At 45.8% G+C, this 20,278-nt stretch overlaps 1 long non-coding RNA gene across 1 annotated transcript; it reads left to right on the top strand.

Moving 5' to 3' along the window:
• The first annotated feature begins 6,263 nt into the window (after positions 1-6,263).
• Positions 6,264-7,005, top strand: LOC135026694 (uncharacterized). Its single transcript, XR_010223287.1, has 3 exons — positions 6,264-6,352; positions 6,512-6,686; positions 6,785-7,005. It is a non-coding gene; the product is annotated as an uncharacterized LOC135026694 (long non-coding RNA).
• Positions 7,006-20,278: the final 13,273 nt, after the last annotated feature.

Genomic DNA, 20,278 nt, shown 5'->3' with positions numbered 1-20,278 from the left:
ACATTGCTGTTAAATAGACACTGTAATCAGGTCGTTCTGATTTATGGCCAGCTTTAGAGTCTAATTGCTAATTGTGTAGGTGTGAAAATCTCAGTATGAGAGGCCTTTGAAGTAGACTCCTTGGTGGGTACAGATTTTATCCTGGCTGGGGGATGTTACTATACAGTATGTTGCTCAGAGCACAGAGGTGAATTAAGTTTAAAGTGAAATTAAATAATAAGTTAAGAAAAACCTTAGTGCTATAGAGTAAAAGAACATATAAGATTTTGCAATGATAAAATATTTCCAAATAAAGGGCCTCATTACGAGTTGATCGCACGAAGCTGCTTTTTGCAGCCCGTATCTCCGCCTATGAGGGTTGTTTCTTCCCCATAGCAAGGCTGCAATCGCTTGTGCAGGCCTGCTATGGTAAAAAATGTTGTGCAGTTTCTAAGTAGGTCTGGACTTAAGCTAGCCATACATCAGACCAACTTTTCTCCAACACTCCAAACTTCCAACCATCCAACTTGTCTGTTCAACTAAAACAGTGCCCCACACATCTCACCAACTTTTTACCAGTGCTCCACACATCTAACCAACTTTTCATCAGACCAACCAACCTTCCAACTTCTGTCCAACTTGAGATGTCACCGAAGTAGGCGGACAGTGCCTTCCTACAGTTCTTCAGTTTTGTTTTGTTTTTTAATTTCAAAACATGCAGAAGTGTCTTTTTTTCAGTGAAACTGGGCTTTTCTTTCACCACCATACATTTATTAGATTTACTTATTTTTATACTGAACTATGGATACCAGCATGGTTGGGCTGCCAAGGCAAATAAATATATATATATATATATATACCAGATGTAGATATTCGGCACTCCCAATGTAGTAAAATGTACAGCTTGCCTGGTGCCCTCCTGAGCTTCAAAAAGCAAACATATCACAAACGATAGGCGGCACTCTAGGACTTTTCAATAATCAAGAACATACGTGACCCTGTTCTGCCAGCTTAACGTTTCGGTTTCGGTCATTTTCAATCCGCCACACTTTGCTGGCGGAATCTAATAAAAAAATTTAAAAACATGTTTTTTTTGGTGTTTTTTTTTTGGGTAATAGCATATCTATTTATATTAGAAGGGATTAGGTACTTGGTTTGTCTTTTTTGGAGGCACAAGTATTATTTATATATTTTTAAAAAGATTATTATTATTTTTTTTTGTTCAAATGGAATGGGAAAAACCCGAAAAAAAATTGCGTGGGGTCCCCCCTCCAAAGCATAACCAGCCTCGGGCTCTTCGAGCCGGTCCTGGTTCTAGAAATCCAGGGGAAAAATGGACAGGGGATCCCCCGTATTTTTAAAACCAGCACCGTGCTCTGCGCCTGGTGCTGGTGCAAAAAATACGGGGGACAAAAAGTGTAGGGGTCCCCCGTATTTTTTACACCAGCATCGGGCTCCACTAGCTGGACAGATAATGCCACAGCCGGGGGTCACTTTTATACAGTGCCCTGCGGCCGTGGCATTAAATATCCAACTAGTCACCCCTGGCCGGGGTACCCTGGGGGAGTGGGGACCCCTTCAATCAAGGGGTCCCCCCCCGGCCACCCAAGGGCCAGGGGTGAAGCCCGAGGCTGTCCCCCCCGTCCAAAGGCTGCGGATGGGGGGCTGATAGCCTTGAGAAAATTGAAAGAATATTGTTTTTTCCAGCAGTACTACAAGTCCCAGCAAGCCTCCCTGCAAGCTGGTACTTGGAGAACCACAAGTACCAGCATGCGGGAGAAAAACGGGCCCGCTGGTACCTGTAGTTCTAATGGAAAAAAAATACCCAAATAAAAACAGGAGACACACACCGTGACAGTAAAACTTTATTTCACACATGTCGACACACACATACTTACCAATGTTGACACAAAGCAGTCGGTCCTCTTCTCCAAGTAGAATCCACGGGTACCTGAAAATAAAAGATAATTATACTCACCTGATCCAGGGTCCAGATTATAATCCACGTACTTGGCAAAACAACAAACCGAACACCCGGACCAAACGGACTGAAAGGGGTCCCATGCTGTCACAGAAGTGTCTCTTCAGCCAAACAGGAAGCGCCACTCCGTGGCACTCACCTGATTAGCTCTGTGCGCGTCTGAAGTGACAGAAGGCTGGCGCGGGGGGGGGGGGGGAATTAGCGGTGCGGGAGCCGGTGCGGGCGGAGGTAGGCTGGCGGACGGGTTGGGGGGGTGAATTAGCGGTGCGGGAGCCGGTGCGGGCGGAGGGAGGCTGGCGGGCGCGGGGGGGGGGGGGTGAATTACCGGTGCGGGAGCCGGTGCGGGCTGGAGCTGGCCCTGGTGGTGGCGAGGGGGAAGGGGTGCCGCGATCTTGGGGGGGCAGTGACTGCAGGAGGGGAGCAGAGGTGCTGCGATCGTGGGTGATATGCGGGGGGTGCCGCGATCGTGGGTGATATGCGGGGGGTGCCGCGATCGCGGGTGATATGCGGGGGGTGCCGCGATCGTGGGTGGGGTGCGGGGGTACCGCGATCATGGGTGGGGTGCGGGGGGTGCAGCGATCGCGGTTGGGGTGCGGGGGTGCCGCGATCGCGGGTGGGGTGCTGGGGCTGCCGACACTCCTGCACTGAGGATACCGCCGGCACAACTGCACTGGGGATACTGCCAGCACTCCGCCGGCATCCGTGATTCTGCTGACCGGAAGTTGGACCCGGTCACATGCTCATTGCCAGGGGTTACATGCTCGTTGCCAGGGGTTACATATGCTTGTTGCTATAGGGGTTACATGCTCAGTGCCAGGGGGTTACATGCTCAGTGCCAGGGGGTTACATGCTCATTCCGGGTAGCGCTGGGTAATGGTCTAGTAATACCTCTAGTATATGTTTCCTAGAAGGCAGCTGACATTTTTAAAGGGCCATCTTCCATGCTGTCTGCATGGAATCTGCAGCTTCCAGTAGTAGGTAGAGCCTAAGCATCTATTGTGCCGGTGCTGCGCCCCCCCCAGGACTCAGACATCCAGGCTGATCAGGCCCTGGGTCTCATGTTTCTTCACCCGCTTGTATGGCAGACAGAGCACTGAGTGACTTATTATCGAGCACAGCTACAGCACTGGACTGATTTATGCAGACAGACGCAGCCCCCACTTGTATGGCAGACAGAGCACTCAGTGACTTATTATGGCAGCATAGCCCCAGCACTGGACTGATTTGTGGCAGACAGACACAGCACCCATGTGTATGGCACACAGAGCACCCAGTGACTTATTATGGAGCACAGCCACAGCACTGGACTGATTTATGGCAGACAGATGCAGCCCCCACTTGTATGGCAGACAGAGCACCCAGTGACTTATTATGGCAGCATAGCCCAAGCACTGGACTGATTTGTTACAGCACAGGACAACAGCACCGACAGTAGAACCAGCACCCACCCCACGCCACCCTTCCCGCCACCCTCCCACAGACAGACAACAGACATGTCCGTCCTGCTCCCTCTGCAATGCTGGAGTGATAATTGCAGCAAGAAGTGTGGAATAGCATATAGTCCAGATCTCGCGAGAATCCGACAGCGGGATGATGACGTTTTGACTTGTTCCGGGATCTGAGTCTGGAAGGAAAACCCGAGCCGGACTCTGATCCCGGCTCGGATCGGGAAGTTCGGATGGGCTCGGATCTTGTAGATCTGAGCCCGCTCATCCCTACCTACTATAAGTATGAACAGCATTTGATGATGAAAGAGGGAGAGAACGCAGTTATTTTTTTCTCAATTCAGTGTGTAATCCAGAGATTATTATGGGTTCATGAACAAAGCCTAAATTGTCTCAGTTACTGTATTGCTATAACCTATTGCTTCTCTTTAATCCAATGGATATATTATACTTTTCTTTTCTGCTGCTGAATAATGGGGCCTACACACGGGGTATTAGATTGCTCAGATCGCTCAGCACACAGCGCTGCACCAACAATGTGTGCTGAGCGATCTGTCACTGCACGAGTTCTCAATAGAGAAAACACGGGAGATGACTAGATCTTTCACACATGCTTGAACTAAGTAGATGGGCGATAGTGAAGCGCGGGGATGCGCATCACTATTGCTATAGTCCACGCACAGAGCAATTTGTGCTGAATTTCTAAGCGATTCACTCAAATCACTTAGAAAAGCAGCCTAAATCGCTACGTGTGTAGGTCCCAGTAGTCAATTTTTCCAGGCACGTCGTATGGGTACAAAGCGGATCGTTGCTGTGCACTGGTTCTAGCGAAGAATCCATTCGCACAGCCGATCGCAAAGAGATTGATAGGAAGAGCGCGATTGTGGGTGTCAACTGACCATTTTCTGGGAGTGTCCGGAAAAACGCAGGCGTGTTGAGGCATTTGCAGGGTGGGTGTCTGATGTCAATTCCGGGCTTGAATAGGCTGAAGGGATCGCTGCGGCTGAGTTAGGTCAGAGCAACTCAGAAACTGCACAAGCTGTTTTTGTACAGGGCGGATGCACACGCGTTCGCACACTTGCAAAGCTAAAGTACACTCCCCTATAGGTGGCGTCTATCTGTTCGCAGCGCTGCAAAAAATAGCTAGCAAGTGAATAGATCTGAATTAGAGAAAAAAACAATCGAGAGAGCGCTATACACATCTGTTGTGGATATTTAAAAAATATTTTTATTTCTATCAATATTCCTTTTCACAATTATACTTAGTGCCGGCCGGCATCACATAAAAAATAAAAAAATTGAGGAAGCGGCCGATGCTATTGAGTAGGCTGGGAAACGCGTCTGTCACCATCTCCATACACAGACTGCAGCGGATCATTATCCATCAGCTGGCTGGCTGAATCACATCCCCAAAGCAGGGAAATGGCTGTGTAACCATCTGCCCATTGACTCCGGATAAGGCCAGGAGTGAAAGTACCGGCCGGGAGGACAAGCGGTCACATTGCGGTTAAAGCGAATAAGATGTCCACTCCAACTAAAAGGCTACCGGTAGGAGCATTAGCCAGGAGGATGACCGCAAATACTGTGACTTCAACAGAGGCATCTATATGGTATGCTTTTCAACATTATTCACAAAAGCAGCTCAAACAACCAAAAGGGAGCTGCTTTCAGCTCAAAATCGCTGGAGGAGAGAGCACCGATACACAGAGCTAGATTAAAGGGGGGGGGGGGGGAGTACGTACCCCGGGCCCCCCTTTCCAAAGGGCCCCCTGCCACACCACAGATCGGATCTCTCTTCCGATCCAATCTGCGGTGCTGGGCTCCCGGCTCACGTCCTCGCTGCATAGGCGGCCGCACAGGTAGGACAGCTGAGCTGAGCGACAGCTCAGCTGTCCAATAATATATGAATGAAGCAGCCAGTCCCTGCAGCCTGCGTGCCCATCCAATGACTGGCTACTTCATTCATACATTATTGGACAGCTGAGCCGTCGCTCAGCTCAGCTGTCCTGTCTGTGTGGCCACTGCTGCAGTGCGGTAGTGCAGGGCAGGTCAGGAGGTCCGCCGTGTGCTGCTTGGGGAGCACATTAAGCTGCTGCATATATATATATATATATATATTCAGCTGCCTTCTTTTTATTAGAGGCTCCACAGTATTAAGAGCCACAGGCCCCCCATGGTCTTAATCCGGCTCTGCCGATACACATACAGTACGATACACCCTTGTCATTTGTTTTTATTTAAACTCTTTGACAATACTGTATTCTTGCTGATATGGCATAGATATACTATAGATAGTACTTTACATTTTGATTATAATCTCTAATTTTTCATCGACTGTACTTTAGGAGAGTCAAGAAAATAGTAGATGAGCTGACTGCTGATAATGATGAGCTTACTGCCATAGAACTCCGTCGTATTCTGCAAGCTGAGTATGGCCTTGACATCTCCTGTAGTAGCATAAAAAGAATGCGGAGGCAACTTGGTTGGACTTATGCCGGTGCTAGGTACTGTACAGTAAATTGAAATTTCAATTACAATTATAATACAATTTCTATACAGTTTGTATACAGTGCGGTAAACTAATTACATCTCTGAAATCAGCATCTGATTTTTCTTTAACATTATCTTAGTTTGGACGCTCAATTATCCTATTCCCACTGTAAACTGTATCCCATTTTACATTCCTTTCACAGGATGACTCACATGATTAGAGATGTTAACAAGGAAAAGAGAGTTCAACAGGCTCGTCAATGGATTGCTATTGGAGAAAATTTTGACAATGTCATATTTACAGATGAAACTTCTGTAGCACTTGAGAGGTTTGCAAGGAGGTCCTTCCGCAAACGTGGCCATTTATCATTTAAGCCATCTCCAAAGCACCCATTAAAAGTACATGTGTGGGGTGGTATCTCCCGCAGAGGCCCAGGACCAATTTTAATTTTTGAAGGTACATATAAAGTACAGTAGTAATGTACATTACTATGTTGTTTTTCAATATTTTCTATTTAGAACTACTGTCCAGTGACTACTGTAAGTCTATGGACTACGAGAAAAGGATTTACTGGTAGGTATATAAAATCCTGTTTTTTTTATTGTTCTACGTCAGGTATCATGGATAAAACATTCTTCCAGTCCATGATCATTAATGATACTTTAGTGCCGTATGTAAGAAAGTATTGGTCATCTGGACATCGAATGTTCCAGGACAATGATCCAAAACATAGTGCTTCGGCCAAATTCATAGAGGAAAAAGGCATCATTTGGTAACGCACACCACCAGAGTAAGTACAGTTTTGCCCTGTAGACTGATGCTTCCTGTAAAGCATGAAATGCCAAATATTCCATATTTAAATTCTCTCCCTTTATTGACTTTTCACAGATCACAGGACATGAATCCTATCGAGCTAGTGTGGTCTCAAATGAAAAGTTATATTCGTTCTCAATGTAAGCCAAGGACAAAAGAGCAACTGATTGATGGCATCAATACATTTTGGAAAAACGTACTTACATTGGAGACCTGTAATAATTATGTAGACCATTTATTTTCTGTGCTGCCAGTGATTATAGAAAGAAATGGACAAGCCAGCTGCATGTAATTGGAATGGATCATATTGTCGACAAAAAGAAGGTCAACAGTCATTAGGTCGACCAATATTGGTCGACAGGCCATATGTCGACACATCAAAAAAGACAGTACGCAAACGAATAATGCATAGAATTTGCATAAAGGGCCCTTTACCTATCGTACTCATCCTTTCTGCAAATGCTTGAAATATCAAAATTAGACTACCTGCTTAAATTAATTAATTTGTTATATTTTATCTGTAACATGTACTTCACCCTAGTATTACATTTGTTATGCAATCTTGAAAATTGTTTAAAAAAAAAAAGTAGTCACCTCTGCAACACTGTATTTTGTAATTGTGTATGGATTGTACAAAGCATCAAAGTGATTGCATTCAGTTTTGTCTAACTTACAGTATATTTATACTATTTAGTTGGAATTATTTTATCATTGCAAAGTCTTATAATATGTTCCATTACCTTGTAGCACTATTAGGTTTTAATTAACTTATTCTTTAATGTCACTTTAGACTTCATTCACCTCTGTGCTCTGAGTAACAAATAACCCCAATTTTTGCATTAATAAACTGAGGCTCTGAATTGCTAAAAGTTCACTGTTTATTTCAAATTCCAGGACAGCAGCCCTTCCCCCACCCAGAATACACGTTACTGTGCTGTAACTCTATTCCCCAAGGAATCTACTTCAAAGGCCTCTCACACTGAGATTTTCACACCTACACAATTAAGAACTGGACTCTAAAGCTGGCAATACTGTACATCAGAATGACCTGAATACGATCACACACACATAGCGATTTGGGCTGCTTTTCTAATTGATTTGCTGAGTCACTTAGAAATACAGCACAAATCTCTATGTGTGTATGGACTATAGCGATAGTGATGTGCGTCCCTGCATGCTTGAAAGATCTAGTCATCACCCATGTTTTCTCTATTGCAAACACGGGCAGTGACAGATCGCTCAGCACACATCGCTGGTGCAGCTCTGTGTGCTGAGTGATCTTGCTGAGCCCGTGTGATCACCGATATCGCTGGGCAGAAAACAGTCAACATACAGTGGCGTAACTACTGCCCCCGCAGCCCTCGCGGTGGCTTGGGGGCGAGGGGCTGCGGGGGCGCCACTGATTTAGTGCAGACTGACATGCGGACGAGCGTCCGCATGTCAGTCTGCGGTCTCGTTTCCTCCCTGCTGTTAGGAGGGACACAGAGGGCACAGTGCGCGCCTCTCCTGTGTCCCTCCTGGGTCTCCGGCGGCCGCGGGTCTCATAAAGGAAGTGCCGTTCGTGAGCACTTCCTTTATTACAATGACCCGCGGCCGCCGGAGACACAGGAGAGGCGCGCACTGTGCCCTCTGTGTCCCTCCTAACAGCAGGGGAGCGGCGGCGGCTGCGGCGGCGGAGGAGGAAGGGGGGGGGAAACGACGCACTGAGGGGGCATATCTGGCACTGAGGGGGCATATCTGGCAATGGGGGAATATCTGGCACTGGGGACATTTATGGCACTGGGGGGAATATCTGGCACTGGGGACATTTATGGCACTGGGGGGAATATCTGGCACTGGGGGCATATTTGGCAGGGAGGGGGGGGGAGAGAATATCTGGCACTGGGGACATTTATGGCACTGGGGGGAATATCTGGCACTGGGGCATATGTGGCACGGGGGGGGGATATCTGGCACTGGGGCATATGTGGCACTGGGGGGGGCAATATGTGGCACTGGGGGGGAATATCTGGCACGGGGCATATGTGGCACTGGGGGGGAATATCTGGCACTGGGGCATATGTGGCACGGGGGGGATATCTGGCACTGGGGCATATGTGGCACTGGGGGGGGCAATATGTGGCACTGGGGGGGGAATATCTGGCACGGGGCATATGTGGCACTGGGGGGGAATATCTGGCACTGGGGCATATTTTGGCACTGGGGGCAAATGTGGCACTGTGGGGGAATATCTGGCACTGGGGATAATGTGGCACTGGGGAGGTATATGTGTACCTGGCACATGGGGGGGGCTATATTTGGCACTGGGGGCATGTGAGTACCTGGCACCGTGGGGGAATATCTGGCACTGGAGACATATGTGGCACTGGGAGCACAGCCCTAGCAACAAGGACTACCTCCTAGCAACGAGCATGACACCCAGTGCATGAAACCCCTGGCAACAAGCATGACACCCAGTGCATGAAACCCCTGGCAACGAGCATGACACCCAGTGCATGAAACCCCTGGCAACGAGCATGACACCCTGAGCATGAAAACCCCTGGCACCGTGCATGGAACCAAGAGCATAAAACCCCTGGCAACGAGCATGACACCCAGTGCATGAAACCCCTGACAACGAGCAGGTAATTGAAAAGTAATTAGAAGCCTTACTGTAGGACTTAATGTGTAATGGGCATTACGGTGTGTGGCATAATGTATCACGGACATTGCGGTGTGTGTCATAATGTGTCACAGGCATTACGGTGTATGGTATATTATATCGCGGGCATTGTGATATGTGGTATAATGTCTCAGGGTCATTGCAGTGTGTGGCATAATGTATCACGGACATTGCGGTGTGTGTCATAATGTGTCAGGCATTACGGTGTGTGGTATACTATATCACGGGCATTGTGGTATGTGGTATAATGTCTCAGGGTCATTGCAGTGTGGCATAATATATAACGGACATTGCGGTGTGTGGCATAGGGTATAACGGGCATTGCGATGTGTCACAGGCATTACGGTGTATGGTATACTATATCACGGGCATTGTGGTATAATGTCTCAAGGTCATTGCAGTGTGTGGCATAATGTGTCACAGGCATTGTATGTGCTATAATGTATCGGGCATTGCAGTGTGTGGTATAATGTATCACGGACATTGCAGTGTGTGTCATAATGTGTCACAGACATTGTATGTGCTATAATGTATCAGGGGCAGTGCAGTGTGTAGCATAATGTATAACGGGCATTGCGATTCCTGTCATAATGTGTCACAGGCATTACGGTGTGTGGCATAATGTGTCAGGGGCATTATGGTGTGTACATACTGTGTCATGTGCATTATTGTGTGTGGCATACTGTCTAAGGGCCATTGCAGTATGTGGCATAATGTATACTGGGCATTACTATAAGGAGGAAAAATTACAAATAATGTAAGGGGCATGAATCAGGATTATTTTTCTTTCCTGTGGTGGCCAACGTCTGGGCGTGCAGGTTGCAAAACTGGGGTATAAGGTAGTCTTTTCCTGCAATGCCACGCCCATTCCAACGAAACCACGCCCATCCCAACGAATCCACGCCCCCTTTTTTGCTGGCGCGCGCATATTTACCCCTTTATTCCTCCCAATTATGGGGGATGGGGGGGGGCGCCGAAGAAGTTTTTGGCTTGGGGGAGATAAATTTCTAGTTACGCCACTGTCAACATAGGTAAGTATGTGTGTGTCGACATGTGTGAAATAAAGTTTTACTGTCACGGTGTGTGTCTCCTGTTTTTATTTGGGTATTTTTTTTCCATTAGAACTACAGGTACCAGCGGGCACGTTTTTCTCCCGCATGCTGGTACTTGTGGTTCTCCAAGTACCAGCTTGCGGGGGAGGCTTGCTGGGACTTGTAGTACTACTGGAAAAAACAATATTCTTTCAATTTTCTCAAGGCTATCAGCCCCCCATCCGCAGCCTTTGGATGGGGGGACAGCCTCGGGCTTCACCCCTGGCCCTTGGGTGGCTGGGGGGTGGACCCCTTGATTGAAGGGGTCCCCACTCCCCCAGGGTACCCTGGCCAGGGGTGACTAGTTGGATATTTAATGCCATGGCCGCAGGGCACTGTATAAAAGTGACCCCTGGCTGTGGCATTATCTGTCCAGCTAGTGGAGCCCGATGCTGGTGTAAAAAATACGGGGGACCCCTACTCTTTTTGTCCCCCGTATTTTTTGCACCAGCACCAGGCACAGAGCCCGGTGCTGGTTTTAAAAATACAGGGGATGCCCTGTCCATTTTCCCCCTGGATTTTTAGAACCAGGACTGGCTCGAAGAGCCCGAGGCTGGTTATGCTTTGGAGGGGGGACCCCACGCAATTTTTGGGGGTTTTTTTCCCATCCCATTAAAAAAAATATATATATATATAATAATAATCTTTTTAAAAATATATAAATAATACTTGTGCCTCCAAAAAAGAGGGCAGTGGGGTGCTGGCAGTGCGGGAGTGCCAGAAGTGTCCACTGTACCATCAACCAAGTGCAAGGAGGACATCTCCCGCACTACTGACACTCCTGCACTGGGGATACTGCCAGCCCTCCTGCACTGATTACACCACCTACACCTCTGCACCGAGGACACTACTGGCACTCCCACATGTATTGGAGATATATTAATACTTCACAATTAGCTGCCACTGCTGATATTCCCGTGTGCCTGATGGATAAATTGCCCTGCACATACAGATGTCCATGTAGCTGCCCACGGTGCTGTTGGTGGCTAGAGGTGGGAGGAGAAGCCACCGGCATCCTTGACTCTGCTGACCGGAAGTCTGACCCGGTCACATGCTCGTGGCCAGGGGTTACATGCTCGTTGCCAGGGGTTACATATGCTTTTTGCCATAGGGGTTATATGCTTAGAGCCAGGGGGTTACATGCTCATTCTGGGTAGCGCTGGGTAATGGTCTAGTAATACCCCTGGCATCTGTCTCCTATAAGGGCCGTCTTCCAATGCGATCTGCATGGAATCTGCAGCTTCCAGTAGTAGGTAGAGCCTAAGCATCTATTGTGCCAGTGCTGCGCCCCCCCAGAACTCAGCTATCCAGGCTGCAGCCTTATGGCTGATCAGGCCCTGGGTCTCATGTTTCTTCACCCACTTGTATGGCAGGCAGAGCACCCAGTGACTTATTATGGAGCACAGCCCAAGCACTGGACTGATTTGTGGCAGACAGGCACAGCACCCACTTGTATGGCAGACAGAGCACCCAGTGATTTATTATGGAGCACAGCCCAAGCACAGGACTGATTTGTGGCAGACAGGCACAGCACCCACTTGTATGGCAGACAGAGCACCCAGTGATTTATTATGGAGCACAGCCCAAGCACAGGACTGATTTGTGGCAGACAGGCACAGCACCCACTTGTATGGCAGACAGAGCACCCAGTGATTTATTATGGAGCACAGCCCAAGCACAGGACTGATTTGTGGCAGACAGGCACAGCACCCACTTGTATGGCAGACAGAGCACCCAGTGACTTATTATGGAGCACAGCCCAAGCACAGGACTGATTTGTGGCAGACAGGCACAGCACCCACTTGTATGGCAGACAGAGCACCCAGTGACTTATTATGGCAACACAGCCTCAGCGCTGGACCGATTTGTGGCAGACAGGTGCAGCACCCACGTGTATGGCACACAGAGCACCCAGTGACTTATTATGGCAACACAGCCTCAGCGCTGGACCGATTTGTGGCAGACAGACGCAGCACCCACTTGTATGGCAGACACTGTCGATCTTCAGACCGGATCCCAGTGAAATATATGTGGTATTGAAATACCAAAAATTCTCTCTACTCACACCTTAACCACCAAACAATTGCAAAAAATGACAAGTATCAATAGTGCCTTTTAGTTAGTATCATAATTTCTATATTGAATCTCTGTGTGGAGTTTGTATGAACTCTTCATCAGCACATTATCAATCACAAGGAAAAAGATTTTTTTAAACATATAGGCAACATTGAGCCAGGTACATGTTGGAAGTTAGTATGAGAGATGTATTTGAAAAATATTAATACTTCACAATTAGCTGCTGCAGCTGATATTCCCGTGTGCATGATGGATAAATTGCCCTGCACATACGGCTCATGGGGGTCATTCTGACCCGATCGCTGCTGCTGACCAGCCGCTGCGGGCCGTGTAGTAATGAGTAGCTCCCGGCCAGCACGCTAAAGCTGCGCTGGCCGGGAGCTACTGCTGAAGTACAAAAGCATCTCCGCTGTGCAATACTTTTGCACTTCTGCAGGGGGGGGCGTAACTGACCTGCGGGGCGGACTGGCCCTGTGCTGGGCATCCCCCGCATGTCTCTGTTCCTGATCGTAGCCCTGCAAAATTTTGCAGGGCTACGATCAACTCGGAATGACACCCCATAGCTGCAATTTTGTTAGCAGATGGGCAAAACCATGGGGGTCATGCAGGCCTGATTGCACGCTAGGTTGTTTTGCTGAGCTGCGATCAGGACATAACTGCGCATGTGTGTGCCCCGCAATACGCAGGCGCGTCGCACAGGTACAAAGTGGATCGTTGCTGAGCAATGGATTTAATGAATAATCCATTCGCACAGACAATCGCAAGGAGATTGACTGGAAGAAAACATTTGTGGATGTCAACTGACCATTTTCTGGGAGTGTTTGGAAAAACGCAGGTGTGTCAATGCGTTTGCAGGGTGGGTGTCTGATGTAAATTCGGGGCAAACACTTTAGCCTGTTCGTGTCCGGAATTGACGTCAGACACCTGCCCTGCAAACGCTTGGACACGCCTGCGTTTTTCCAAACACTCCCAGAAAGCGTTCAGTTGCCACCCACAAATGCCCTCTTCCTGTCAATCTCCTTGCGATCTGCTGTGCGAATCGATTCTTCGTTAAATCCATTGCTCAGCAATGATCCGCTTTGTACCCGTACGACGCACATGCGCATTGAGGTGCATACGCATGTGCAGTTTCGACCTGATCGCACCGCTGTAAAACAACCTAGCGTGCGATCATTTCGGAATGACCCCCATGGTTTTGCCCATTTGCAAATAAAATGCTGCTAGAATCAGGTCTGAACTACTCCCTCTAGAATCTCTTTATCAGACTTTCTGCTTGCTCAGTTTCTGAAAATGCCACCTGCTGTCTGAAAAGTGGTACTGCACTATATTTCAGAGGAGATACACATGGCTTGCCGTCTATATCTTAAGAGGAAATCTTATCTCGTGCCATGAACGGCAGGCCATGATACTTTTTTCAGAAAGGTAATAGTGGACACATCTGTATCTCTCTTTTGCAAAGAGCTGCGCATTGGAAAATTCAGGGCTATGTCGTGTAGATGATGGCCTAACAGGGGGCTTTAAAATTTTCTTTCTAGTGACCTTCGTTTGGGAGAAAAATGCAAAGGTACAAGACAGCTTTTCCTTGCCAATATCTCTCTTTTGCAAAGAGCTGCGCATTGGAAAATTCAGGGCTATGTCGTGTAGATGATGGCCTAACAGGAGGCTTTAAAATTTTCTTTCTAGTGTCCTTCGTTTGGGAGAAAAATGCAATGGTACAAGACAGCTTTTCCTTGCCAATATCTCTCTTTTGCAAAGAGCTGCGCATTGGAAAATTCAGGGCTATGTCGTGTAGATGATGGCCTAACAGGAGTCTTTAAAATTTTCTTTCTAGTGTCCTTCGTTTGGGAGAAAAATGCAAAGGTACAAGACAGCTTTTCCTTGCCAATATCTCTCTTTTGCAAAGAGCTACGCATTGGAAAATTCAGGGCTATGTCGTGTAGATAATGGCCTAACAGGAGGCTTTAAAATTTTCTTTCTAGTGTCCTTCGTTTGGGAGAAAAATGCAATGGTACAAGACAGCTTTTCATTGCCAATATCTCTCTTTTGCAAAGAGCTGCGCATTGGAAAATTCAGGGCTATGTGGTGTAGATGATGGCCTAACAGGAGGCTTTAAAATTTTCTTTCTAGTGTCCTTCGTTTGGGAGAAAAATGCAAAGGTACAAGACAGCTTTTCCTTGCCAATATCTCTCTTTTGCAAAGAGCTACGCATTGGAAAATTCAGGGCTATGTCGTGTAGATGATGGCCTAACAGGAGGCTTTAAAATTTTCTTTCTAGTGTCCTTCGTTTGGGAGAAAAATGCAAAGGTACAAGACAGCATTTCCTTGCCAATATCTCTCTTTTGCAAAGAGCTACGCATTGGAAAATTCAGGGCTATGTCGTGTAGATGATGGCCTAACAGGAGGCTTTAAAATTTTCTTTCTAGTGACCTTCGTTTGGGAGAAAAATGCAAAGGTACAAGACAGCTTTTCCTTGCCAATATCTCTCTTTTGCAAAGAGCTGCGCATTGGAAAATTCAGGGCTATGTCGTGTAGATGATGGCCTAACAGGAGGCTTTAAAATTTTCTTTCTAGTGTCCTTCGTTTGGGAGAAAAATGCAAAGGTACAAGACAGCTTTTCCTTGCCAATATCTCTCTTTTGCAAAGAGCTACGCATTGGAAAATTCAGGGCTATGTCGTGTAGATGATGGCCTAACAGGAGGCTTTAAAATTTTCTTTCTAGTGTCCTTCGTTTGGGAGAAAAATGCAATGGTACAAGACAGCTTTTCCTTGCCAATATCTCTCTTTTGCAAAGAGCTGCGCATTGGAAAATTCAGGGCTATGTCGTGTAGATGATGGCCTAACAGGAGGCTTTAAAATTTTCTTTCTAGTGTCCTTCGTTTGGGAGAAAAATGCAAAGGTACAAGACAGCTTTTTCTTGCCAATATCTCTCTTTTGCAAAGAGCTGCGCATTGGAAAATTCAGGGCTATGTCGTGTAGATGATGGCCTAACAGGAGGCTTTAAAATTTTCTTTCTAGTGTCCTTCGTTTGGGAGAAAAATGCAATGGTACAAGACAGCTTTTCCTTGCCAATATCTCTATTTTGCAAAGAGCTGCGCATTGGAAAATTCAGGGCTATGTCGTGTAGATGATGGCCTAACAGGAGGCTTTAAAATTTTCTTTCTAGTGTCCTTCGTTTGGGAGAAAAATGCAAAGGTACAAGACAGCTTTTCCTTGCCAATATCTCTCTTTTGCAAAGAGCTACGCATTGGAAAATTCAGGGCTATATCGTGTAGATGATGGCCTAACAGGAGGCTTTAAAATTTTCTTTCTAGTGACCTTCGTTTGGGAGAAAAATGCAAAGGTACAAGACAGCTTTTCCTTGCCAATATCTCTCTTTTGCAAAGAGCTGCGCATTGGAAAATTCAGGGCTATGTCGTGTAGATGATGGCCTAACAGGAGGCTTTAAAATTTTCTTTCTAGTGTCCTTCGTTTGGGAGAAAAATGCAAAGGTACAAGACAGCTTTTCCTTGCCAATATCTCTCTTTTGCAAAGAGCTACGCATTGGAAAATTCAGAGCTATGTCGTGTAGATGATGGCCTAACAGGAGGCTTTAAAATTTTCTTTCTAGTGTCCTTCGTTTGGGAGAAAAATGCAATGGTACAAAACAGCTTTTCCTTGCCAATATCTCTCTTTTGCAAAGAGCTGCGCATTGGAAAATTCTGGGCTATGTCGTGTAGATGATGGCCTAACAGGAGGCTTTAAAATTTTCTTTCTAGTGTCCTTCGTTTGGGAGAAAAATGCAAAGGTACAAGACAGCTTTTCCTTGCCAATATCTCTCTTTTGCAAAGAGCTGCGCATTGGAAAATTCAGGGCTATGTCGTGTAGATGATGGCCTAACAGGAGGCTTTAAAATTTTCTTTCTAGTGTCCTTCGTTTGGGAGAAAAATGCAATGGTACAAGACAGCTTTTCCTTGCCAATTTCTCTCTTTTGCAAAGAGCTGCGCATTGGAAAATTCAGGGCTATGTCGTGTAGATGATGGCCTAACAGGAGGCTTTAAAATTTTCTTTCTAGTGTCCTTCGTTTGGGAGAAAAATGCAAAGGTACAAGACAGCTTTTCCTTGCCAATATCTCTCTTTTGCAAAGAGCTGCGCATTGGAAAATTCAGGGCTATGTCGTGTAGATAATGGCCTAACAGGAGGCTTTAAAATTTTCTTTCTAGTGTCCTTCGTTTGGGAGAGAAATGCAATGGTACAAGACAGCTTTTCCTTGCCAATATCTCTCTTTTGCAAAGAGCTGCGCATTGGAAAATTCAGGGCTATGTCGTGTAGATGATGGCCTAACAGGAGGCTTTAAAATTTTCTTTCTAGTGACCTTCGTTTGGGAGAAAAATGCAAAGGTACAAGACAGCTTTTCCTTGCCAATATCTCTCTTTTGCAAAGAGCTGCGCATTGGAAAATTCAGGGCTATGTCGTGTAGATGATGGCCTAACAGGAGGCTTTAAAATTTTCTTTCTAGTGTCCTTCGTTTGGGAGAAAAATGCAAACGTACAAGACAGCTTTTCCTTGCCAATATCTCTCTTTTGCAAAGAGCTACGCATTGGAAAATTCAGGGCTATGTCGTGTAGATGATGGCCTAACAGGAGGCTTTAAAATTTTCTTTCTAGTGTCCTTCGTTTGGGAGAAAAATGCAATGGTACAAGACAGCTTTTCCTTGCCAATATCTCTCTTTTGCAAAGAGCTGCGCATTGGAAAATTCAGGGCTATGTCGTGTAGATGATGGCCTAACAGGAGGCTTTAAAATTTTCTTTCTAGTGTCCTTCGTTTGGGAGAAAAATGCAATGGTACAAGACAGCTTTTCCTTGCCAATATCTCTCTTTTGCAAAGAGCTGCGCATTGGAAAATTCAGGGCTATGTCGTGTAGATGATGGCCTAACAGGAGGCTTTAAAATTTTCTTTCTAGTGTCCTTCGTTTGGGAGAAAAATGCAAAGGTACAAGACAGCTTTTTCTTGCCAATATCTCTCTTTTGCAAAGAGCTGCGCATTGGAAAACTCAGGGCTATGTCGTGTAGATGATGGCCTAACAGGAGGCTTTAAAATTTTCTTTCTAGTGTCCTTCGTTTGGGAGAAAAATGCAATGGTACAAGACAGCTTTTCCTTGCCAATATCTCTCTTTTGCAAAGAGCTGCGCATTGGAAAATTCAGGGCTATGTCGTGTAGATGATGGCCTAACAGGAGGCTTTAAAATTTTCTTTCTAGTGTCCTTCGTTTGGGAGAAAAATGCAAAGGTACAAGACAGCTTTTCCTTGCCAATATCTCTCTTTTGCAAAGAGCTACGCATTGGAAAATTCAGGGCTATATCGTGTAGATGATGGCCTAACAGGAGGCTTTAAAATTTTCTTTCTAGTGACCTTCGTTTGGGAGAAAAATGCAAAGGTACAAGACAGCTTTTCCTTGCCAATATCTCTCTTTTGCAAAGAGCTGCGCATTGGAAAATTCAGGGCTATGTCGTGTAGATGATGGCCTAACAGGAGGCTTTAAAATTTTCTTTCTAGTGTCCTTCGTTTGGAGAAAAATGCAAAGGTACAAGACAGCTTTTCCTTGCCAATATCTCTCTTTTGCAAAGAGCTGCGCATTGGAAAATTCAGGGCTATGTCGTGTAGATAATGGCCTAACAGGAGGCTTTAAAATTTTCTTTCTAGTGTCCTTCGTTTGGGAGAGAAATGCAATGGTACAAGACAGCTTTTCCTTGCCAATATCTCTCTTTTGCAAAGAGCTGCGCATTGGAAAATTCAGGGCTATGTCGTGTAGATGATGGCCTAACAGGAGGCTTTAAAATTTTCTTTCTAGTGACCTTCGTTTGGGAGAAAAATGCAAAGGTACAAGACAGCTTTTCCTTGCCAATATCTCTCTTTTGCAAAGAGCTGCGCATTGGAAAATTCAGGGCTATGTCGTGTAGATGATGGCCTAACAGGAGGCTTTAAAATTTTCTTTCTAGTGTCCTTCGTTTGGGAGAAAAATGCAAACGTACAAGACAGCTTTTCCTTGCCAATATCTCTCTTTTGCAAAGAGCTACGCATTGGAAAATTCAGGGCTATGTCGTGTAGATGATGGCCTAACAGGAGGCTTTAAAATTTTCTTTCTAGTGTCCTTCGTTTGGGAGAAAAATGCAATGGTACAAGACAGCTTTTCCTTGCCAATATCTCTCTTTTGCAAAGAGCTGCGCATTGGAAAATTCAGGGCTATGTCGTGTAGATGATGGCCTAACAGGAGGCTTTAAAATTTTCTTTCTAGTGTCCTTCGTTTGGGAGAAAAATGCAATGGTACAAGACAGCTTTTCCTTGCCAATATCTCTCTTTTGCAAAGAGCTGCGCATTGGAAAATTCAGGGCTATGTCGTGTAGATGATGGCCTAACAGGAGGCTTTAAAATTTTCTTTCTAGTGTCCTTCGTTTGGGAGAAAAATGCAAAGGTACAAGACAGCTTTTTCTTGCCAATATCTCTCTTTTGCAAAGAGCTGCGCATTGGAAAACTCAGGGCTATGTCGTGTAGATGATGGCCTAACAGGAGGCTTTAAAATTTTCTTTCTAGTGTCCTTCGTTTGGGAGAAAAATGCAATGGTACAAGACAGCTTTTCCTTGCCAATATCTCTCTTTTGCAAAGAGCTGCGCATTGGAAAATTCAGGGCTATGTCGTGTAGATGATGGCCTAACAGGAGGCTTTAAAATTTTCTTTCTAGTGTCCTTCGTTTGGGAGAAAAATGCAAAGGTACAAGACAGCTTTTCCTTGCCAATATCTCTCTTTTGCAAAGAGCTACGCATTGGAAAATTCAGGGCTATATCGTGTAGATGATGGCCTAACAGGAGGCTTTAAAATTTTCTTTCTAGTGACCTTCGTTTGGGAGAAAAATGCAAAGGTACAAGACAGCTTTTCCTTGCCAATATCTCTCTTTTGCAAAGAGCTGCGCATTGGAAAATTCAGGGCTATGTCGTGTAGATGATGGCCTAACAGGAGGCTTTAAAATTTTCTTTCTAGTGTCCTTCGTTTGGGAGAAAAATGCAAAGGTACAAGACAGCTTTTCCTTGCCAATATCTCTCTTTTGCAAAGAGCTGCGCATTGGAAAATTCAGGGCTATGTCGTGTAGATGATGGCCTAACAGGGGGCTTTAAAATTTTCTTTCTAGTGACCTTCGTTTGGGAGAAAAATGCAAAGGTACAAGACAGCTTTTCCTTGCCAATATCTCTCTTTTGCAAAGAGCTGCGCATTGGAAAATTCAGGGCTATGTCGTGTAGATGATGGCCTAACAGGAGGCTTTAAAATTTTCTTTCTAGTGTCCTTCGTTTGGGAGAAAAATGCAATGGTACAAGACAGCTTTTCCTTGCCAATATCTCTCTTTTGCAAAGAGCTGCGCATTGGAAAATTCAGGGCTATGTCGTGTAGATGATGGCCTAACAGGAGTCTTTAAAATTTTCTTTCTAGTGTCCTTCGTTTGGGAGAAAAATGCAAAGGTACAAGACAGCTTTTCCTTGCCAATATCTCTCTTTTGCAAAGAGCTACGCATTGGAAAATTCAGGGCTATGTCGTGTAGATAATGGCCTAACAGGAGGCTTTAAAATTTTCTTTCTAGTGTCCTTCGTTTGGGAGAAAAATGCAATGGTACAAGACAGCTTTTCATTGCCAATATCTCTCTTTTGCAAAGAGCTGCGCATTGGAAAATTCAGGGCTATGTGGTGTAGATGATGGCCTAACAGGAGGCTTTAAAATT

The sequence above is a fragment of the Pseudophryne corroboree genome, unplaced genomic scaffold, assembly GCF_028390025.1.
Source record: "Pseudophryne corroboree isolate aPseCor3 unplaced genomic scaffold, aPseCor3.hap2 scaffold_448, whole genome shotgun sequence".
In the NCBI taxonomy this organism is placed as follows: Eukaryota; Metazoa; Chordata; class Amphibia; order Anura; family Myobatrachidae; genus Pseudophryne; species Pseudophryne corroboree.
The sequence above is the reverse complement of the archived record's forward strand: the minus strand, read 5'-3'. Positions and strand labels throughout refer to the sequence as shown.